Raw genomic sequence first — 16,321 nt, forward strand, 5'->3', positions numbered from 1 at the left:
TGTGTGTGTGCATGCATGTGTGTCTGTGCATGGATGTGTGTGTGTGTGCACACATGTGTGTTTGTGTGCATGCATGTGTGTGTCAGGGCATGTGTGGGGGGACGTGGATGTGTGTGTGGTGTTTGTGTGTGTGCACGAACATGTGTGTGTGTGCATCCATGTGCATGCATTTGTGTGCATGCACATGTGTGTGTAAGAGTGCATGTGTGTGCATGTGTGCATGGACATGTGTGTGTTCACACACGTGTGTGTGCACGTTTGTGTGTTTGTGTGTGTGCGCATGCACACGTGTGTGTGTGTGTGTGGAGTGTGTGCATACATGTGTGTGCATCGGTGTGTGTGAGTGTGTGATGATGTGTGTGTGCATGTGCACATGTGTGTGTGCATGTGTGTATGTGGACATGTGTGTGCGTGTGCGTGTGTTGTGTGTGTGTGTGTGTGCACATGCATGTGTGTGGGTGTGAATGTGTGTGCAGATGTGTGTGTGCATGTGGGTGGATGTTTGTGTTTGTGGACATGTGTGTGTATGTGTGTGTGTGCATGTGCGTGTGGACGTGTGTGTGTGCATGCACGTGCGTTCAGGTGTGTGTGTGTGTGGACATGTGTGTGTGGATGTATGTGTGTGTGTGCGTGTGGCCGTCCCTGTCTCAGCGCTCCCGGGTGAGTGTGCGGCTGGCTCTGGGGTTGTTACCGCGCGGGAGCCATGCGAGTTGAAGTCTCTCCATTTATCAGAGGTCGCAGCGCGTGACCTCTCCCCAGCCAAATGCGTCAGGCAAACAATTCAAGGCGAGACAAGCCCCGGGGAGCCGGGTGGGGGGGCAGCGTCTGCTCGGCCGGCAGAGGCACGTCTGTCCCGGTACAACGGGACACACAACCCAGGACACGGCCCTGGCCTGGCTGGGGAACGCTCAGGAGGGGATGTTTGGAGCCAGCTCCGGGGGGAGCCGTGGGCTGACAGGTTCCCACTCACCTGGGAGCCTCCCTTGAAGTCGGAGGTGGGGGGCTGGGATTCAAAGTCCCAGAGAAATGAGTCGGAAGATGCCCCGTGATCACAGTGGGGCACGAGGGGCCTGTGCTGCAGAGAGCGGGCAGGGGCTCAGTAGGGGGCGCTCTCCCCGGGCAGTCAGTGTCGGCCCCAGTGTGCTGGCCCATTATGGGTATTAAATACTGCATAGACCTTCCTCCAGATCTGGTTATTTAATCACAACATCAGGACTCCTGGGTTCTCTCCCCGGCTCTGGGAGGGAGTAGGGGCTGGTGGTTAGAGCAGGGGGGGCTGGGAGCCAGGACTCCTGGGTTCTCTCCCCAGCTCTCGGAGGGGAGTGGGGGCTGGTGGTTAGAGCAGGGGGGGCTGGGAGCCAGGACTCCTGGGTTCTCTCCCCAGCTCTGGGAGGGGAGTAGGGGCTGGTGGTTAGAGCAGGGGGGGCTGGGAGCCAGGACTCCGGGGTTCTCCACTTCCTTCAGCCCTAGCTGGGGGGGGGGCTGTGACTGGAGGGCTGGAGCAATATCCTGCAGTGCCAGCAGCTGCTATTTAGCTGTCACTGGGCCCATCAGGCGAGCGATCAGCAGAGCAATTGCCTGACTCTGGCCTCCAGCGTGCACTTCATCCCTTTAAATGAAAGGAAAACAGCCAGGCCCCCCCCCGCGTCCCCCTGGTGAGGGTTGAATGCGGCCCAGCTTGCTCCCCAATATCAAGTGTGGCCAGAGCAGAGAGCCACGTGCGGGCCTGGTGGGAGCTGGGGGGAAAGGGAAAGACCCAGGAATTTCTTTGGGTGTGGTCAGCCCCCCACCCCATATTGCAACCCCCCCCAGATCCTCCCATCCCACGGGCCTGCTGCCCCCCGTCACCTGCCAGCTGCCTCCCTCATAGCATCCCTGGGTGGGGCAGGGCTGCCGGCTGCCTCCTTCTGGGGGTTTACAGGGGACTTTGGACACCAAAGGGGGCTGCCCAGGGTCCCACAGTGGGGGGAGGGATCTCTCAGTGGTTTCAGCACTGGCCTGCTAAACCCAGGGCTGTGAGTTCCATCCTTGAGGGGGCCACTTAGGGATCTGGGGCAAAATCAGTATTTGGCCCTGATAGTGAAGGGGACTGGACTTGATGACCCTTCAGGGCCCCTTCCAGCTCTAGAAGACAAGTGTGTGTATATAATACCAAGAGTGACAGAGAACCCTGGCCCCCAATTCCCCACCCTGCTCCCAGAGCCCCTCCTGTGCCCCCTGCCCCACCACTCTCTGTTCCCCAGCTTGGCCCTGTGTCACAGGGTCCCCGGGCGATGCTCTGGAACTGCTCCCCACAAAGCCAGGCGGGACTTTGGGGAGCCTCCTCTCCCTTGGAGCAGACTGTCTGCAGGGCAAGAAGCTCCCACGGCTTCACCTCCTGGGTCTCTCCTTGGAGCATTCAGCATCCTCTGCCCCTCCGTGCGCTTCCCACAGAGAGCTCACCCAGGCGGGGTTCTGGGGGGGCCACAGGGTCCTGCACCCCCACTTTGCAGTCAGACGTGACTCTCAGCCAGCCAGTAACACAGAGGTTTATTCGATGACAGGAACAGGGTCTAACACAGAGCTTGTAGGTACAGCGAACCGGAGCCCTGGGCCGGGTCCATTCTGGGGGGCAGTGAGCCAGACCCCCACGTCTGCCCTCACTCCTCGTCCCCAGCTGAAAACCCTCCAGTCCCTCCTCTCTGCTCAGCCCCTTTCCCGGGCCAGGAGGTCACCTGACCTCTTTGTCTCCAACACCTTCAGCTGGCACCTTTGCAGAGGGGGACCCAGGCCATCAGTTGCCAGGAGACAGTGTCAGGCATTTAGGGGCACTGGCCCTTTGCTCTGCAGCAATCACACCCCCTTATCCCACCACCTAGATATTAAGAACTGCATAGGGGACACTGAGGCAGCAACAAAGTATTCAGAGAAAACATTAAGAACATCCCCAGTTCATCACACTCTGCCTTTTGCAGAGCCAGAGAATAAACTCCTGGTGGGGGCTGGTGGTTAGAGCAGGGGGGCTGGGAGCCAGGACACCTGGGTTCTCTCCACGGCTCTGGGAGGGGAGTGGGGTCTAGTGGTTAGAGCAGTGGGGAGGGGCTGGGAGCCAGGACACCTGGGTTCTCTCCACGGCTCTGGGAGGGGAGTGGGGTCTAGTGGTTAGAACAGTGGGGAGGGGCTGGGAGCCAGGACTCCTGGGTTCTCTCCCCGGCTCTGGGAGGGGAGCAGGGGCTGGTGGATAGAGCAGTGGGGGCTGGGAGCCAGGACTCCTGGGTTCTATTACTGACTGGCACTGAGGTACTGGGTGACCCTGGGCTGGGCAAGTCTCTTTGTCTCTCTTGGGGCCTGTTTCCCCTCCCAGCCCTTGTGTATTTACAAGTGTGATGGAGCCCCAGGCTAGGGGCTCTCACGGCCCTGGGTGAAGCCAGGCTGGCCTCTGGGGCAGCGTCTCCTGCAGGGCACCTGTCACCAGAGCCAGGAGCCTGCTCAGCTTTGGGGCCTCCTGGGTCCGACCTTGAAGTGTTCAGCCCCCTGCTCACCCCGGGCCCCCCGCAGTGAGTCCCCCTGGACGGGACCCCTGGGGAGCTTCACCCGCCCCCAAAGGGCCCTGCCCCCCCCAGCGACTCCCAGCCAGCGAGTGACCCCGACGGGTTATTAGTCGTGGGGGACCCAGCGTAGAACAGAGCTTGTGAGCACAGGGACCAGGGACCCACAGCAAAGTCCGTCAGAGTCTCAAACCAAGAGACTGAGTCGCTTCCAGTTGCCCAGCCCCAGACACCCACAGCTGCCCCCCTCCAGCCTTTGTCCCCGAGCTGCATTGGACAGGGAACAGCTTCTGGCCCGTGTCAGCCGCTCTCTGGCCCGGGCAGCCAGTCGGCATCACACCTGCCCTGTAGGGGCCTCTGCAGCGATCACACCACCTGGCCCCCCGACCTAGGTACCTGAGTAACAACAGGGGAAACTGAGGCACACACACTATTCAGACACACCATTAAGGACATTCCTACTTTGTCACAACACAGTCAGAGCCCTTTGGGACACAAACTCTCTCAGCTGGGCTCTGTGCAGCGCCTGGCACTGGGGGGGCTGATCTCAATCTGCACCTCCATATGCCACACCCCACCCCAGCTCCTCTTCTGCCCTATGCTCCCCAATGTCCCCCCCCCCCACGCCCCAGGGGACTCTGCTCCTGTCCCACAGCAGATAATTTAACAAAGGAGTCGTGGGATCGATGTTGACTCCTCGGCTGAGAGCCGCAGGCCGAGGCCTGGTCCGGCGTCGCCAGCCCTGCCCTGCTCCAGACAGCTTGACTGATGACACACATTAAATAGTTAATCCGCCTGATTGAATGTTTGCTTCCTCCAAATTGAAACATTAAACAACAACGGGGCTCGAGGAGGCGGCGACAAATCAGTCATGAAAGATTCATTTTCTCCCAAATAATGTATCTCATGAGCTTGGAATATACAAATAGCTGGGTGGGTGGGACGGAAACCCCCCTTCCTGCACCGTGGCAGGCCTGAGACCACCCACTGCCTCCTGCAGAAAACCCAGGAGTCCTGGTTCCCAGTCCCCCTGCTCTAACCACCAGCCCCTACTCCCCTCCCAGAGCTGGGAAGAGAACCCAGGAGTCCTGGTTCCCAGTCCCCCTGCTCTAACCACCAGCCCCTACTCCCCTCCCAGAGCCAGGGAGGGAACCCAGGAGTCCTGGTTCCCAGTCCCCCTGCTCTAACCACCAGCCCCTACTCCCCTCCCAGAGCTGGGAAGAGAACCCAGGAGTCCTGGCTCCTAGCTCCCCTGCTCTAACCACCTGACCCTACTCCCTTCCCAGAGCCAGGGAGGGAACCCAGGAGTCCTGGCTCCCAAGCTATGAAGACATCCACTAGAGCACGTTGGGCCTTTGCAGGGCTCCACCCTGGCTCTTTCCCACAGGAGCTCGGCGGGAGGAGGAAAAGGGAATCTCAGTCAAAGGAGTTTTGTGTTGGGGTCACTACGAGCTGGAAGGCGAAGGTGCCGGCCCAGGACCCAACTACCCCTAGCAGCATTCCTGGGGTAATGCCAGTTGGAGCCATGCCACCCAGGGCAGAGCCCAGCCCACACCCCGGTCCCCTTTTCAAACTAGACTGGAGAGGGTAGAAATTGTGCTGAGTTTCCCTGAGTCAGACCCAGTGAGAACCGGGACTGGCAAAGCACAGGGAAACTGAGGCACAGCGTGTCAGGGCCAACAGGGTGGGGGGGTGTTCCATGGTGTCATGGACTCCCAGGTTGTGCCCACTCCTGGTCCCTTGTGGTCCATGGGGGGTGCCCCTTTCAGTGCGACAGCCCTTCTTGGGGGGGCCACTCTCTCTTGGGGTCAGGCCCCTCCACCTCCTGGAGCTGCACCTCTCTGAGTCTTAGCACATCTGTCTCTGCCGTGGGCCCCCCCAGGGAGTCCCCTCACTCTGGGGCCCCGGGGCCTCCTCACCCTGAAGAGGACGATCCCCCCTTCCGCCCGCCATGCTCTCTAGCCTGGAGCGACTCTCAGCCAGTGTAACACAGGAGGTTTATTGAGAGTTGAACCCAGCACAGGAAACTCTCAGGGCCTCAGGCCTGGCCTCCCTCAGCCCAGCACATCCCAGTCCCCCTGCAGCCAGGGGGGCTCTGCCTGCTCCCCCTCTCCAGCCCCGAGCCCCCCTGCTTCCCAGCTGGGCCTCCGATATCCCTGGCCTCAAGCCCCCTGTCACGGAGTCCCCAGGTGATGCTCTGGAACTGCTCCCCACCAAGCCAGGCAGGACTTTGGGGAGCCTCCTCTCCCTTGGAGCAGACTGTCTGCAGGGCAAGAAGCTCCCCCGTCTTCACCTCCTGAGTCTCTCCTTGGAGCATTCAGCATCCTCTGCCCCTCCGTGCGCTTCCCACAGCGAGCCCACCCAGGTGGGGTCCTGGGGAAGCCACCGGGTCCTGCACCCCCACTCCGCAGTCAGACGTGACTCTCACCCAGCCAGTAACTCAGAGGTTTATTCGATGACAGGAACAGGGTCTAACACAGAGCTTGTAGGTACAGCGAACCGGACCCCTCGGCCAGGTCCATTCTGGGGGGCAGTGAGCCAGACCCCCACATCTGCACTTCACTCCTCGACCCCAGCCAGCTCCAGACTAACAACCCCCTCCAGCCCCTCCTCTCTGCTCAGCCCCTTTCCCGGGCCAGGAGGTCACCTGATCTCTTTGTCTCCAACACCTTCAGCTGGCACCTTTGCAGAGGGGGGGCCCAGGCCATCAGTTGCTAGGAGACAGTGCCAGGCATTTAGGTGCACTGGCCCCTTCCTCTGCAGCAATCACACCCCCTTATCCCACCACCTAGATACTTAAGAACTGCATAGGGGACACTGAGGCACCAACACCGTATTCAGAGGAAACATCAAGAACATTCCCAGTTCGTCACACCCCCTCTGCCCATTGGCTTCTCTCCAGGGAAACAGGGTCGTAAACTGGGTCCCCTGGGTCTCCTCTCCTCTCAGCCCCCCTCTGGCCCCTCTGGCTGGAGCCGGCTGGTCAGGTCACCGGGGTCCTCTCCCCGCAGCCCATTGTCCCCACTGGCCAGAACCAGCTGTGACTCCTGAGCCGGGTCTCCGGGTCACCAGGTCACCAGGCGCTGGGGTCTCCATCCTGCAGGCCAGCGGCCGGGGTCCCTAGTTCCCTCTCTGGTCCTGTGTCCCAACAAACTCCCTCTCCCCTCCCCTCGTTAACCAGTAACACCTGGGGACACTGAGTCCCACCCCCCTGCATGCAACCCCCTGGAAAACACAAGAAAATCCCCCACTTCATCACACATGGTCAGTGTCCCTAGGTGGACCCCAATGACACATCCCTGATTTGACCCCCAAAAGCACACAACGAGCATCAACACCTCGATTTGTGAGCACCAAGCTTCAGACACCCTACCCCCAGAGCAGCTCTGATATTGGGGGTTTCATTTCTCCTGGGGTGGGGTGAGATGAATGCTCCACCCTGACACCTTCCTGAACCAGATTCTTCAGAGTGGACAAGAGAATTCGGATCCCACATCTCAGGGAGCTGTGGAGGGACTATAGATAGTTAAGGGAGTGTATGGGGATAGATAGCTAGATAGATGGGGTTGTCACGGACTCACAGATTGGGCCCACTCCTGTCCCTGTGCTGTTTGTGGGGGTGCCACTTTCAGTGCAACAGCCCTTCTCGGGGGTCCACTCTCTCCCAGGGTAAGGCCCCTCCACCTCCTGGAGCCGCACCTCTCTGAGCCTTAGCACGTCTGTCTCTGCCGTGGGCCCCTCACGGAGTCCCCTCGCTCTGGGCCCCCGGGGCCTCCTCACCCCCAGAAGGGGACAATGCCCCCCCGGCCCTGTTCTCTAGCCCGGAGCGACTCTCCCCCAGCGTAACACAGGAGGTTTATTGAGGGTTGAACCCAGCACAGGAAACTCTCCAGCCTCAGGCCTGGCCTCCCTCAGCCCAGCACATCCCAGTCCCGCTGCAGCCAGGGGGGCTCTGCCTGCTCCCCCTCTCCAGCCCTGAGCCCCCCTGCTTCCCAGCTGGGCCTCCGATACCCCCGGCCCCAAGCCCCCTCTGTCCACTGGCTTCTCTCCAGGGAAACAGGGTCATAAACTGGGTCCCCTGGGTCTCCTCTCCTCTCAGCCCCCTCTGGCCCCTCTGGCTGGAATCAGTTCGTCAGGTCACCGGGGTCCTCTCCCCACAGCCCATTGTCCCCACTGGCCAGAACCGGCTGTGACTCCTGAGCTGGGTCTCCGGGTCACCAGGTCACCAGGCGCTGGGGTCTCCATCCTCCAGGCCATCGGCCGGGGTCCCAAGTTCCCTCTCTGGTCCTGTGTCCCAACAAACTCCCTCTCCCCTCCCCTCGTTAACCAGTAACACCCGGGGACACTGAGTCCCCCTCCCTCTGCATGCAGCCCCCTGGAAAACACAGAAAAACCAAGACCCCCCCCACTTCGTCACCTCTCTCCCCCCTTCATGACTGAACGGAGCAGGGTCACTTAGCCAGGGGCCTGGGGAAGTTCAGGGCCCTGCCCTGTGATAAAGCATCAGCTATAACATTGGCCTCCCCCACACATGGACCACCTCCATGTCGTACCCCTGCAGGAGCAGGCCCCATCTCAGCTGCTTGGCATTAGCCCCTTTCATTTGGTGCAGCCAGGTCAGGGGCGAATGGTCAGTGCACACGGTGAAGCGCCGCCCACATAGCTACGGCTGCAGTTTGTTGAGGGCCCACCCCGTGGCCAGGCCTCCCTTCTCGATGGCCGTGTAGTGCTGCTCCCGGGGTACACGATGGGGTGTCTCTCCCCCTTCGTATCAGTCTGCGTCAGCACCGCCCCCAGCCCTGTGTCTGAGGCGTTGGTGAACACCAGGAGGGTTTGTTAAAATCTGGGTTTACCAGCACCGGGCCCTGGATAAGAGCCCCCTTCAGTGCACAGAGAGCCCTCTGGCACTGCTTGTCTGGCTTCCTCGTCCTACCCAGCTCCGTGAGGGGAGCCGCCAGGGAGCTGAAGTGGGGCACAAACCTCCGGTAGTGCCCCGCCATCCCAATGAAAGCCTGGACCTGCTTCTTATCTGGGCAGCAGGCCAGTCCTGGATCACCTCCACCTTGGCTGGGTCTGGCTTCAGGTGGCTGCCCCCCACCTTGTGGCCCAGGTATGAAACCTCCACCATCCCCACCTTGCACTTTTCAGCTTTTATGGTCAGTCCTGCATCCTGGAGGCGACCCAGCACCCTCTTCTCCTGGGACACATGGTCTTCCCAGGTCTGGCTAAAGACACAGATATCGTCAATATATGCCAGAGCAAAGTCCTCCATCCCCCTGAGCAACTGATCCACCAGGCGCTGGAAGGTGGCAGGTGCCCCCTTGAGACCGAAAGGCAGGAGCAGAAACTCGAAGAGCCCTATTGGGGTGGTGAAGGCAGACTTCACCCTGGCCTCCGGGTCCAAAGGCACCTGCCAGTCGCCTTGGGTAAGAGCCATGGTAGTGAGGTACTGGGTTGTTGAAGAACTTCCTTTTATTTGTTTTAAATGAAATTAATTGGCAGCAGGTTTAAAACAAATAAAAGGAAGGTCTTCTTCACGCAGGGCACAGTCAACCTGTGGAACTCCTTGCCTGAGGAGGTTGTGAAGGCTGGGACTATAACAATGTTTAAAAGGGAACTGGATAAATTCATGGTGGTTAAGTCCATAAATGGCTATTAGCCAGGATGGGTAAGGAATGGTGTCTCTAGCCTCTGTTCATCAGAGGATGGAGATGGATGGCAGGAGAGATATCACTTGATCATTGCCTGTTAGCTTCACTCCCTCTGGGGCACTTGGCATTGGCCACTGTTAGCAGACAGGATACTGGGCTAGATGGACATTTGGTCTGACCCAGTACGGCTGTTTTTATGTTCTTATGGGTTTGAGGATACAGCCCTGGCTGGTGGTGCCTCAGTTTCCCCATCCTGGGATGGAGGCGCTGGCCCAGTCCTGTCTAGCCCTACCCTTGGTGCTTCGGTCCCCCTCGTAGGGAGGTCCTGTGGCCCTCGCTGGCTTTGGCTCCAGGTAAGGACCAGGACACTCTGAGAGCCATCCGGCCAGTTCTCCAAGTCATTCCCCATTAGCACCTCGGTAGGCAGGTGATCGTGCACCCCGACTTCTTTGGGTCCCTCCTTAGCCCCCATTTCAGGTGTATCCTCGCTACAGGTCCCTTGACAGGGGCCCGAACACTCCCCTCAGGGTCTTGTAGGCATCGGGCACTAGCTGGTCTGGGTCCATCACCTCGGGCTGCACCAGCGTCACCTTCACACCCGTGTCCCAGAACCCCTGGACGCTCCTGTAATGAACTGGGCCTGTTCTTACTGGGGGCTGTGAGTGCTGGGGCGGGGGTTGTCCTGGGAGGACGAGCTGCATTGGGGGAGGGGAGACTGGCCGGAGGGAGGGGACCTGAGCAGGTAACGTGAGAACCCAGGGAGGGGGAGAGGCCAGGGGACACCTCTGCCCGGGAAGCTGGACAAAGGGGGGGGGGAGGAGACGCTGGGGGGAAGGGGGTTTCAGGAGCTGGCTGGGGAATGGAGGGAGCCCAGACAGGGCTCTGACCCCCCAAGGGGGCTGTGGTGCCCCTGGGACCCCAAGCTGGACCCAATTGGGGAGGATCCTGTTGTCTGTGCCTGCAAGACCCGTCCTGGCCTGTGTTCCTGTCGTCTGAATAAACCTTCTGCTTTCCCGGCTGGCTGAGAGTCCTGGGGAATTGCAGGATGTGGGGGTGCAGGGCCCTGACTCCCCAACACTCCGTGACAGCTCCTTCTCCCCATCTCAATGGGGATGATGTGGCGATTGTCCCCTGGGACCTGTCCCACACTCACTCAGCGGATGGAGTACAGCCACTCTGGGCCTGGGGCCCCGCCTTCCCCTGCTGGCCTGGCCTGGTGGTCCCCTCCCCCTGGCACAGCCTCTCGACTGCAGCCCCCTGGCCTGGCAGTGCCCCCTCTCGGTGGGCTTCCACCCAGTTAACACCCCGCGGGTTCTGCTTGGCTGCCATGTCCTTCATCTTCAGGCACTGGCCACCTTGTGCCCCTTTTGGCCACAGTAATTACATTTCAGGTCCCTCAAGTCCCAGGCGGGGGGTCGGCCCGCCCCAATGTTCCTGGCCACCCCTGAGCTGGGCTTCCTGGAGTCCCACCTTGGAGAGGTCTCGGGGTGACTCCCCTTCTGAGCGTCCAATGTGGGTCTCCCTTCTGCCCCTGATCTGCTGTCCACAAACTCATCCGCCAGTGACCCCACACTGCGCAGATCCTTGGGCTTCCGGCCCACTCACCACATCTTAAGGTCTGGAGGGCAGATGTCATCCAGCTGCTCCAACCCCACAGGTTATACACGTCCTCTGCGGTGGTGGCCCCTGCGCCCTTCCCCCACTTGTGGAGATATTTCCCCAGCAGGTTGGTGACCTCCTTGAACTGGGGCAGCAGTTTGGTGTCTAGATTCCCCACACCACTGGCATCTCAGGGTCCTTCCCCACTTACCCCCTGGCAGGGCCTCTTGGCCCACCTCTCCTCCAGCTCCTGCAAGTCCAGCTCGTGCTTCCGCTGTACACACGGTCCCCCAGCTCTGCTCCTCAGCTGCAGCTCCTTCGCTTTCAGCTCCAGCTCCAGTTTTCACACCCAGACTCACAGGTCTTGCCCACTCGTGGCCCCGTGCGGTCCGTGGGGGGGGTGCCCCTTTCAGTGTGACAGCCCTTCTCGGGGGTCCACTATCTCCCAGGATCAGGCCTGTCAACCTCCTAGAGCTGCACCTCTCTGAGCCTTAGCACGTCTGGCTCTGTTGTGGGCCCCCTCAGGGAGTCTGCTCACTCCCTGGTCACTACACAGACTGCCCCCACGGCTACTCCCCAGCTCCCCGGGCACCCTAGGAGCCCCCCTGGGGTCTGGAGCCTGTTTCTCAGACTAGATAGATAGATAGATAGAGGGGGTGGCTGGGGATAGATAGATAGATAGATAGATAGATAGATAGATAGATAGATAGATAGATAGATAGAGGGGGTGGCTGGGGATAGATAGATAGATAGATAGATAGATAGATAGATAGATAGAGGGGGTGGCTGGGGATAGATAGATAGATAGATAGATAGATAGATAGATAGATAGATAGATAGATAGATAGATAGAGGGGGTGTCTGGGATAGATAGATAGATAGATAGATAGATAGATAGAGGGGGCGGATGGGGATAGATAGATAGATAGAGGGGGCGGATGGGGATAGATAGAGGAGGTGAGTGGGGATAGATAGATAGATAGATAGATAGATAGATAGAGGGGGCGGATGGGGATAGATAGATAGATGGATGGATGGGGGCTGCACGGAATACAGGGCTGTTGGGCCCCATACACAGTACCCATCGGTGTCAGTGATGTCGCAGCGCTGTGTCTGTCTCTGTCTCTGTCTCTGTCTCTGTGTCTGTCGCTGTCTCTCCCTCTCGCTGTTTGTCACCAGGTGAAATAAAAAAGGACGTGGATCTCAAAAGTGCCCCGGGGGAGGCGGGGGACACCCCACTCCCTTCCCAGTGTGAGCATTAGAACCCAGGAGTCCTGGCGCCCAGCCCCCTGCTCTAACCACTAGGAAAGACCCCGGGAGTAAGTGGGACAGTGAGATTTAGCCCGTCTCCAGGCAGGGCGGGGGACTGTGCTTGTCTCTGTGTGGGTGTCTCTCTGCCCCAGTCAGACCCCACCCCCCACCCCCAGGTGTCTGTGAGAGGCGTGGGGGGGCCGCTCACTCCCTAGGCCCAGCCCAGCCTGGCTGCGGGAAGTGGCTGGGTGACAGGCAGCCGTAATGAGCCGTCAGCTGGGGGGGGCACTGGGGGGTTGAGCGATGGGTCCCGCATTGTTTATCCCGAACATCATCATTAACGGCAGCTCAACAATTTGCCGGCGCCGCAACGGCTGATTTACATCAGGATTTAACAAGCGGGGCGGGGGGGTGTGCCTCCCCCACTGCAGGGGGAAGGGATGGGGGGGCCTCAGCAGGGTCACAGGACAGTGTGAAGTGACTGGTTGAGATCTTGTCACACCCTAATTCCCACTCCCCTCCCAGAGCTGGGAGAGAACCCAGGAGTCCTGACTCCGAGCCCCCCGCTCTAACCACTAGACCCCACTCCCCTCCCAGAACCAGGGAGAGAACCCAGGAGTCCTGACTCCGAGCCCCCCCCCCGCTCTAACCACCAGCCCCTACTCCCCTTCCAGAGCCAGGGAGAGAACCCAGGAGTCCTGCTCCCAGCCCCCCGCTCTAACCACTAGACCCCACTCCCCTCCCAGAACCAGGGAGAGAACCCAGGAGTCCTGACTCCGAGCCCCCCCCCCGCTCTAACCACCAGCCCCCACTCCCCTCCCAGAGCCAGGAAGTGAACCCAGGAGTCCTGGCTCCCAGTGTGTGGCCTTGGGCTAGTCACTTCCCCATTCTGTGTCTCTTTTTCTTCTTGCCTTTTGTTTGTTTAGACGTTAGAGCTCTTTGGGGCAGAGCCCGTCTCCAACTCTGGGTCTGTGCAGCGCCCGGCACGACAGGGCCCTGATCTCGGCCAGGGTCTGCGCAGTGCCCAGCGTGACAGGGCCCTGATCCCAGCTGGGGTCTGCGCAGCGCCCGGCCCGTTGGGGCCCTGATCCCAGCTGGGGTCTGGGCAGCACCCGGCGCGTTGGGGCCCTGATCCCAGCTGGGGTCTGTGCAGCGCCCGGCACAACGGGGCCCTGATCCCAGCTGGGGTCTGGGCAGCGCCCGGCCCGTTGGGGCCCTGATCCCAGTCGGGGTCTGTGCAGCGCCTGGCACGTTGGGGCCCTGATCCCAGCTGGGGTCTGTGCAGTGCCCAGCGTGACAGGGCCCTGATCTCAGCTGGGGTCTGTGCAGTGCCCAGCGTGACAGGGCCCTGATCTCAGCTGGGGTCTGTGCAGCGCCTGGCGCGTTGGGGCCCTGATCCCAGCTGGGGTCTGTGCAGTGCCCGGCGCGATGGGGCCCTGATCCCAGTCGGGGTCTGTGCAGCGCCAGGCACAACGGGGCCCTGATCCCAGCTGGGGTCTGGGCAGCGCCCGGCCCGTTGGGGCCCTGATCCCAGCTGGGGTCTGTGCAGCACCCGGCGCGACGGGGCCCTGATCCCAGCTGGGGTCTGGGCAGCGCCCGGCCCGTTGGGGCCCTGATCCCAGTCGGGGTCTGTGCAGCGCCAGGCACAACGGGGCCCTGATCCCAGCTGGGGTCTGTGCAGCACCCAGCGCGACGGGGCCCTGATCCCAGCTGGGGTCTGGGCAGCGCCCGGCCCGTTGGGGCCCTGATCCCAGTCGGGGTCTGTGCAGCGCCAGGCACAACGGGGCCCTGATCCCAGCTGGGGTCTGGGCAGCGCCCGGCCCGTTGGGGCCCTGATCCCAGCTGGGGTCTGTGCAGCACCCAGTGCGACGGGGCCCTGATCCCAGCCGGGGTCTGCGCAGCGCCCGGCGCAATGGGGCCCTGATATCAGTTGGGGTCTGTGCAGCGCCCGGCGCGACGGGGCCCTGATCCCAGTCGGGGTCTGCGCAGCGCCCGGCGCGTTGGGGCCCTGATCCCAGCTGGGGTCTGCGCAGCGCCCGGCGCGTTGGGGCCCTGATCCCAGCTGGGGTCTGTGCAGCGCCCGGCACAACGGGGCCCTGATCCCAGTCGGGGTCTGGGCAGCGCCCGGCACGTTGGGGCCCTGATCCCAGTCGGCGTCTGTGCAGCGCCCGGCGCGTTGGGGCCCTGATCCCAGCTGGGATCTGTGCAGCGCCCGGCACACTAGCAATTCCTATCTGGGTTGCAGCTGCAGGCAGACGTGTGAAGGTTGTGAGAGTGAGTTGCTCTTTCCGTGCGGGGTGCAGATCTGTGTCCCGGGTGTGGCGGCTCTGTGTGTTGGCATGTGCCTGGGGTGTGCGGTTTTGTGTGTCAGGGTGTGTGGATTACAATGGGCGAGGTGAAGGCCTGGCCCTAGGGGGACCCCACCCAGGTAAGCCCCCTTTGATTCCTTTCCCTGGAGTCGGCTCTATCCAGCGCTGGGGTGGGCTCGGGAGGGAGCTGGGCGACCGACCCCTACGTCCCGGTAGGGCTGGCCTGGCACACCCTCGAGATGGGGGTGGGGAGTCCCATGCGCGCTGGTGTGGGAGGGGGCGTATATGGGGCTGGGGAGCCCCGTGCACCTGGAGGGTGTCCACATGCCCATGTCCACCAGGGGGAGTGGGGGGACCCTTCCCCCATGCGTCCCGGCTGTGGTTGGTGGGGGTGCAGCTGGGGGTGCACAGGGTGGGGGCCCTGCTGCAGGTGGGGCGGGGGGGGGCTGGGCGGGGGCAGCCGAGTGCGGCCGGCTCGGGGCTGATCAATATTCGATTTAGGTGCTAATTCGCTGCTTTTCTGCAGCTGTCAGCGGGTGATGTATGGGGGGGGCGGGGGTCGCCGCCAGCCGGAGCTGGCTCCACACTAACAATAGAGACGCGGGAATATTATTTATGGGCTCGGACGGGGGGGGTCGCGGCTGGGGCCGCACGATGCCTCCTTGGCCATGACTGACAGGGCCGATGGGCAATTTAACAAACACACAGAGACAGACCCGGGGGGGGGCAGCCCCCTCGCCCCATTCCCAGCCATCCAGCCCCAACCTGACAGCTGCAGAGAGACCCCTGGCAGGGAACTTGGGGGAGTCCATGTGGGGAGGGGGAGCTTAAAGTTGGGGAGATAGGGGGTGGGGGAGCTCCTGAGGGTGCAGAGGGGGGCGATGGGGTGACAGTGCCAAGGGAAGGACATGGGGGGGTTGATGGACACTATGAGACAAAGTGGGGCCCTCGCAAGCCCCCCTGCACCCCTCCCCAAGTGCCTAGGGAGATCCTGTTGGACCCGTAGGAGAAAGGCCCTGCCGGGACGCTGGGTCTGGGCAGGGGGGGCAGGAAATCTAACCCTCCCGCATGGGGAGAGTTCAGAGCCCCAGTGCAGCTGGGCGGGGGCTGCATGTTTGGGGGTAAGGGGGTACCCCAGCAGGGGAGGGGGATGGGGAGTATGGGGGACTGAGTTTAAAAGAGGAAACAGGGATGGATCCCTCCAGAATCTGTTTCCATCCCTGACCCCCAAACACTAAGTTACTAGCAGGGAGCATCAAACTGGGGAGCAGGAAAATTGGGGACACCCCCCAATACAGTACTGCAATCTCTGCCTGCCACACCACCAGGGGACCCTGACAACCAACCTGCCTCCCTTTAAAAAGTGGGGTCCCCTTGGCAGGCAAAGGGCCCAGGGATGCAGGTGCAAGGCTGGGCCCCCCGAGTGAGTGGGGGCTCCTGAGGAAGGGAAGGGGGGATGTCAGCTGGCGATTTCACCACTGATTTGTTTGAATTACTTTTCAGCCGGCTCCAATGGGGGGGTGATGGGCCCCCTTCGCAGGCTGCCCTGGCAGTGTTTGACTTGCAAGGGGCGCCTGGGGGACCCCACTGCACCAGCCACTGTTAGAGCACAGCCAGGCCATGGCCCTAAGTGGGGTGTGAGCCGCAGTGCCCAGCCCCCAAAAGACGCAGCCCCTCAAATCCCCAGCCCCCCCAAATCCCTGCCTCCCCAAATCCCCGGCCCCCAGTCTTCCACTGACGCTGGCAGCAGTCGGGGTGCTCCCAGACCCCCTAATTCAGGACTCAGTAGGACTGGGCCCCTTTAAAGTGTCTCCAAGCTGGGGTCCCCTAAATAGGGACGGGCCCCAATTGTCGGTGGCTGAATGGCCCCACGGCCTGAGGGAGATGAGGGGATATTCGTGCCAAGGACAATCCGCCCCCCTATGCCCCCAGCAGAGAGCAGGGCAGGACGAGCTGTTCTGCACAGGATAGGTGTGAACGGGGC

At 61.5% G+C, this 16,321-nt stretch overlaps 1 protein-coding gene across 1 annotated transcript in view; it reads left to right on the top strand.

The window, feature by feature from the left end:
- Positions 1-15,077, top strand: part of ARHGEF1 (Rho guanine nucleotide exchange factor 1) — a 117,461-nt gene extending 102,384 nt beyond the window's left edge. The window contains exon 32 of the mRNA XM_050930460.1: positions 15,068-15,077. The gene's annotated coding sequence lies outside the window, so the exon portion shown is untranslated. The remainder of the gene's footprint in view (positions 1-15,067) is intronic.
- The last annotated feature ends 1,244 nt before the right edge of the window (positions 15,078-16,321 follow it).

Source organism: Gopherus flavomarginatus, chromosome 20, assembly GCF_025201925.1.
Source record: "Gopherus flavomarginatus isolate rGopFla2 chromosome 20, rGopFla2.mat.asm, whole genome shotgun sequence".
Lineage (NCBI taxonomy): Eukaryota > Metazoa > Chordata > Testudines > Testudinidae > Gopherus > Gopherus flavomarginatus.